Source organism: Cryptomeria japonica, chromosome 9 (genome assembly GCF_030272615.1).
Source record: "Cryptomeria japonica chromosome 9, Sugi_1.0, whole genome shotgun sequence".
Lineage (NCBI taxonomy): Eukaryota > Viridiplantae > Streptophyta > Pinopsida > Cupressales > Cupressaceae > Cryptomeria > Cryptomeria japonica.
The window spans coordinates 257,369,391-257,375,638 of record NC_081413.1 but is presented as its reverse complement, the minus strand read 5'-3'; the positions used below and the strand labels follow the sequence as shown (position 1 = coordinate 257,375,638).

Sequence of the window (6,248 nt, the reverse complement as noted above, 5' to 3'; positions counted from 1 at the left end):
TTGAAGTATATGACTTCAAAATTCCTATAATGTTTAGGCATTCTTTCAAACAGTTTCAGCATGGTCAAAATAAATAGCCATTTAATGAGTTCATATGTTTTATAATTTTGTCAAACAATTTCAACATGACCAACATAAATCAGCAAGAGATGAAGTAACCTTCTTAAGGGCACCAAAAATCCTATGTATTTTTTGAGTGGTTGTAGGGGCCAGTTGATTTATATACCCAACATACTATATAAAGTACTAAAGTTATAGAGATCATAAAGACATGTTCCCTAGCTCTATCATACATGCTCTCTACAATATTTATTATCTTCAATCCATTGGTTTCAAGATCATAAAATGCACACAACTTTTGAATGGCACATTTCATTAGAAGTAGCAACAAACAACAAAGTTGTAACACATCCAACAATGAGCAATACTTGCAAAATATATATTACATGGCTCAATGAGTACATCAAGGGTATACTATGTTCAAACAGGGTATAATTTGTATGTTAAGTGTATAATATGTCAATTTTAGTTACACAATATTTACATCCAATAAGAATATAATCGAGAAAAATGCTTAGCTTCAATACATTCGTGACATTCCAAAAACCAAAAACCAAGCGTGGATCCAATGGCTTTCAAAGTGCATCTCTTTTATAAGTTTAGTTTATCTAGGGATACCAAACATTGTCAAGGAAACTGAAAAAGGATAGTTTCATGTCCATGGAACGACGCACACCATGGAGCTCTCGATATCGTAATTCTCGAAGTACACTGTAATACTATTGCAAGACACTACATGTAGCGTCATACATGTGCATGGTTTCTTGAAACACTTCAATCTCATGGGTCTGCACGTGATCTACATTTTCACATGCTTGCTTTAAATCTTCGAAAAGCTTGTGATAGTGCTGTAACACATCCATTGACAACACTTCAATTTCATTCTGGCAAGATCCAGGCCAATGGACGGAGGTGGAACCCATTTCGGATACTGATTTATTGTTTAGTGGTGCAGGTACCGGGTTATGTGATGGTTGCTTGTTTGACACACCGCCAGGTATGCCAACAATATCTCCAGGTCTATCACAACTATCCATTGCCTGTTGGCACGAGGTAATGTGAAAGTAAGTCAACATAAGGCCTAGGACAAATCAGTGAATTTTATTTTTGTAAAATATTTGATTTCTACGGTAGGCCTTCAATTTGTTTAATCTATGTGTCTGTTGTAGACAAAGTCAATCCTAAACAACAAAGACAACGGATTTTATAAAAAGTAATCATTAAATTCCACACAAGGAGGCTAAAATCATAACAATACTTGAGCCCCCAGTTCTCAAGCTTCGTAGGGAACAATGATGACAACATCAACATATCACAATATACAATAAGAAGCAGTTTAAGCATTGTACCAAGAATAAGTGTCGCATGTTTCACTTGAGAGTAGCAATTTATATAGATTGTTGTTCTAACATGATCATTGACAACATAGCTCACCTTCTCTTTAGCTAGCACAATGTGGAGCCTCCTCTTGTGAAAGATGCAATGAGAAATTTGGGCTACAAAGTGAAGTGAAACATGGGCACCTGTTCATGGGTTTGCTTCTGCTTTCACTGTTTCTATATCACCAGCATCCAACGTTAGAGCCTTATTGGATCAAGATGTTCCACGTAGAAATTTTTCTGATGTACGACACATGAAAATTATAGTCTATTCGTCTACATAAAATTGCAAGTTCACTCCCATTAACCTTCCTATAAACATAATTTCATTGTATACAGGAATAAAATGCATGAAAAGTTCTAAATTTACTTGGCTTGAGAGTTTACTATTTAAAAATTTAAACTACCATGAGTGCCAGGGGGTTTTCAGGCACATTCAAATGAGAAGTGAACAATGCTCGACCTAATGGTGTATTCATGGTTTCCAGATGAAGATCCCAAATGACATGATCTTTGGGAGTGATATTTCCTCTTAATGCCAAGAAGTCAACAATATGGTGATTACCACACAAAGCAAGTCATTTGGAGCAAATATGTAATTTGAAAAGATGCTTCAGTCTCAGAAATAATTCTAGCTACAAGGATGCCAAAAAGGATCCCATTGTAAATAAACTATACTGCTGCTAAACCATGTAAATGCGACAAGTGTGTTTAACAATCCAAAAGTTTTGTAGTACACATTAGAATAAGAGGTTGAGATGTTCTCCTGCCTACCATTCAAATATTTTCTCTATCAATGTAATCCTCAATTAGATTCATTTTTTACCCGATCGCTTGATTTTGACAATTCCTACTCTGCTCTACCATCTGAATGAGGCAAACGTATTTAACAATTCAAAAGTTCTCAGGTTTGTTTGAAAAAATGGACTACTCAACCTTATCTTTATACCACTTCAAGGCAGGCAAAATTCATGAATCCTTGCTAGCTGGCTCAAAATTTTTTTGGAATTAAATATAAAGATTTCAAGCTAGCCGACTTGATGGGAGTTAATTCAAATTTGCAATAAACAAGAATCATTGCCTAGGTCGGTTCTTGGGAGGAGATTGTGAATTCAACATGGAGTGCTATATAGGTAAGTTGAAAACATTTCATTTCTACATCAAATCAGCTACAATTCAAGGCTAATCCAAGGGCAGATTCAAGCGCACTCAGGCATATTGCATCATTCCAAAGGCAAATTTCAATCCATCCATATTCACACCTGCATCAAACCAAAATCAGATCAGAAATAGGCAGATTTGATCAGTGGATTTATGCATTCAAGGCAGAATTAAGGGCAGGTTGGTGTGAACTACACCAGGTTGAAGTGATTTTCATCACAATACATCAGATTGGAAGGCGAATTTCTGAGCCAGATGTAAGGACAAGTGATTTTTCCAGCGAATAAGGAGATATACACCTTGATGTCAAGCGATTTTTATCACCGAATTGATTATCTCCAGACCTGAAAGTGCATTTTATAGACTTGAAAACCTCGTTTCCAGAATTGAAACAAGGGTTTTAATTGTCAAAGTGTCAATTAAATATTTTTAAGGGTTTTTGTGGATTGCTATAAGGAGATGAATAGGGAATCAACCTTACAAGGAAGAGTTTAATAAGGATTGATATAAGGAGATGAATGGCAAATCAACCTTACAAGGAAGAGTATAACAATGACCTTCGATTTCCCTTGAAAATAACACACTTTGATATCTTGACCACTTTGCCTACACTAACTGTCATCTGTTTCTTTTTTATTCTCAAATATTCTAGAACGATCAAAGAATGGGTTATTTGGTTGATGGACAGATTTCTCGGGAATGAATTTGTGTAATGGTAGGGTTGTGCATCTAGCCTTCTCAAACTAACTTAAACCCAGAAATAATCAAACATATGAAGTTCGCAGTGCAGAGCACACCAGTGAGACAAAACGGTCAAACGCGTCTTGGCTTCTGGGATTTGATATGAAACAGAAAAGTTGAGAAACCCCCTTCAAAATTTCAAGATATGAAGCCAAGCTTCCAAAAATCATTATAAATAGGAAGTTCGTAAAATTTATCTGTACAAAATTTAAATGACAATCATTAGATTAAATGTTTAACATAATATGCATGTACTCCCGCACATTTTAAAGAATACAAAGAGCCTTCGACATTTTGATTTTCAATAATTTTACAAAATGTAGGTTAAGAACTTACTCGTTTCAGAAATTCAGAGACACCTTGCTTACAAATTCAGGCGAACTTTGAAAATGCCTATATGAAGGATGAAAACCCTAGCATGCACAGAATGGAGCCCGATGCATCAGAAACCAATTAAAAGAAAACCTCTGCAAAAGTAATTCACCATTAAAAATCTAAACGGACAGTGGGTTCTCTAATAAACAAGCCAAAGAGTTATAAAGTGCATTAACTTACCAAGATATCCGAAGGCAGTGATTCAATAGTCCTCTCCCCTTCCAAATGCACCTTTCTTAAAAATTCAGGTGATCTTTGAAAATGCCTATATGAAGCAGAAAACCCTATCATGCACATAATGGAGCCCAATGCATCAGAATAATGCTCTAAAATTTCCAACCAAAGAAGAAGCTGCACAAACTGTAGGGAAATAAATTCAAAGCGAGCCAGACAAATTAAAAGCAGACCTGCAGCAGCTGGGGATTGTTTTTTTGTTGTCCTTTGCCTTGTTCACGTTACTGTTTTCCAATATAAATCTCCGACGGGTCTGAATGATTTGCAGGGGCAGTGTGTTCGCGTTACTGTTTTCCAATATAAATCTTCGACGGGTCTGAACAGTTTGCAGGGGCAGTGGTGGATGAGAGCGAGTTTGGAAGCCATGGTGCAAATGCGTGGAGTGTAGGACGCATGCAGGCAGGCACAACAATGTCCAGCACAGCTGGAATCGGAAGCCCATCACATGGTTACAGAATAAACCCTAATGTCAAGCACAGCTGGAATCGAAAGCCCCTCACACGGTTACAGGATAAACCCTAGCCATGTGTTAGATGAGTTGATACGAAAACCCGCCGGGAAAATCGACGGCAACAGGAAATGATGAATTCGCGGCGTGAGACAATTTTGGTGGTGGTGTACGCCCATAGGGGATTGCCTATCGACAAATTATTGTCTATTTCAATAAGAATGTGGTCATTTTATTATTTTTCTTTTTGTATGTTGATGAAATAACATTTAATAACAATTAGGATATGATTATCATGTTAAAAGATGAACTTTTAGTTTAGTTTGATATAAAGGATGTAAAGGAAGCAGAGATTATCTTAAAGGTGTAAATTCGAAGAGAGTGAACTAAGAACAACTTTAGCTTAGTTAGAGGATCTATGTTAACTTTTTATTTTACTGATTTAGGATGTAGGATTACAAACTAGTTATTGTTCTCATTCTCATGGAAATAAAACACTTTATGAATCAATACCTTTTCACTTTAGATAATATAGATGACATGCAACACGTCCCCTATTTTAATGAGGTTTCTAGTCTTATGCATGCTATAGTTTGCACCAAATTGAATATTACCTTAAGTAGTAAGAGTCTTGATGTAATTTATGGTTAAGCTAACAAATGAATATTGGACTGTTGCTATGAAATTCTCTCTGTGTGTTGTAGATATATCAAAGTGTTTGATTTTTTCATAGGGATGAAAAGTCTTCAATCCAAAAATTGATATTGAAGGATTTGTTATTTTTCTATTGGGCAAGTGATCTTGATAGTACATTTTTTATTAGTTGGTAACTATTTAGCCAAGATTTGGTGGTGTAATTAATTGAATGTACTAACAATAGGCCATGGTTTTGTTTTATGACATAAACTTAGAGTATATAGTAGCTATTCATGCATATAGAAAAAGGGAATTTTAAGGATGGTGATCAATTTCTATAGTTAAGGTTCCATTTTCTCAATGAAATACCCTATTTTTTCTTTGAGAAGGGAGTACATTAATAATTGAGGAATGCTTGTAAGTGGATAGCCCCTAAAAGGGGCTGGTTTACTTTAAACTTTGATGGAACATCTCGTGGTAATCCAGGAACTGCAGGTATTGGGTGTTGTTTGCATGACAAAGAAGGCAAGGAGTTGGCCAGGGCAGCTAAACCCATAGGGCTTGCATCTAACAATAGGGCTGAAATTTTAGCCCTCATTAAAGGTCTTCTTCTATGCCAAAATAGAGGCATCTACAAATTGGCTATTGAAGGAGACTCGAGCATAATCATTAATGGCCTTAGAAAAGGCTCCCTTCCTAATTGGAAGCTTAATACTCTCTTGCCCAGAGCTCTTTGTCTCCTAATTTTTTTTGAGAAATTGTCTTTCAACCATATCTATCGAGAAGGTAATTCTAAAGCGGATGCACTGGCTAATGCAAGAGCAAATGGTCAGTCTATAAGTTAATTATGGAACCCTTTCTCTGATTATTGCCTCGTGCCATATAAGATTTTATGACTAGTAGTATACAATCATATATAGGAATATGCATATGTATATAGACATGCATTCATATATATCATTACAACTGAAATATATATGCATGATGTATAGGTATTAATATTTATATGGACATTGTACACTAAAAGGAATAAAATATTATGAGTCCCTTTAGAGTCTGCCTTATCTTCTTTTCTAGCCTTTTAGTCACATTATAGACTATTTTATCTTAAACTTTAGCCCCATTTTAGTGGGAGTTGCTTTCCTTTTTTGGATGTCCTTTGTCAGCAACTCCCCCTCTATTAGTACCAATGTGACGGTACTCTAGTAATGATG

General features: G+C 35.8%; 1 long non-coding RNA gene across 1 annotated transcript; it reads right to left on the bottom strand.

Annotated features, from left to right (window-relative positions):
* Positions 1-583: 583 nt before the first annotated feature.
* On the bottom strand, positions 584-3,964 carry LOC131858232 (uncharacterized). The gene is made up of 4 exons (XR_009358976.1): positions 3,897-3,964; positions 3,678-3,754; positions 1,495-1,679; positions 584-1,100 (listed from the first exon to the last, which is right to left on the bottom strand). It is a non-coding gene; the product is annotated as an uncharacterized LOC131858232 (long non-coding RNA).
* Between the last annotated feature and the right edge of the window lie 2,284 nt (positions 3,965-6,248).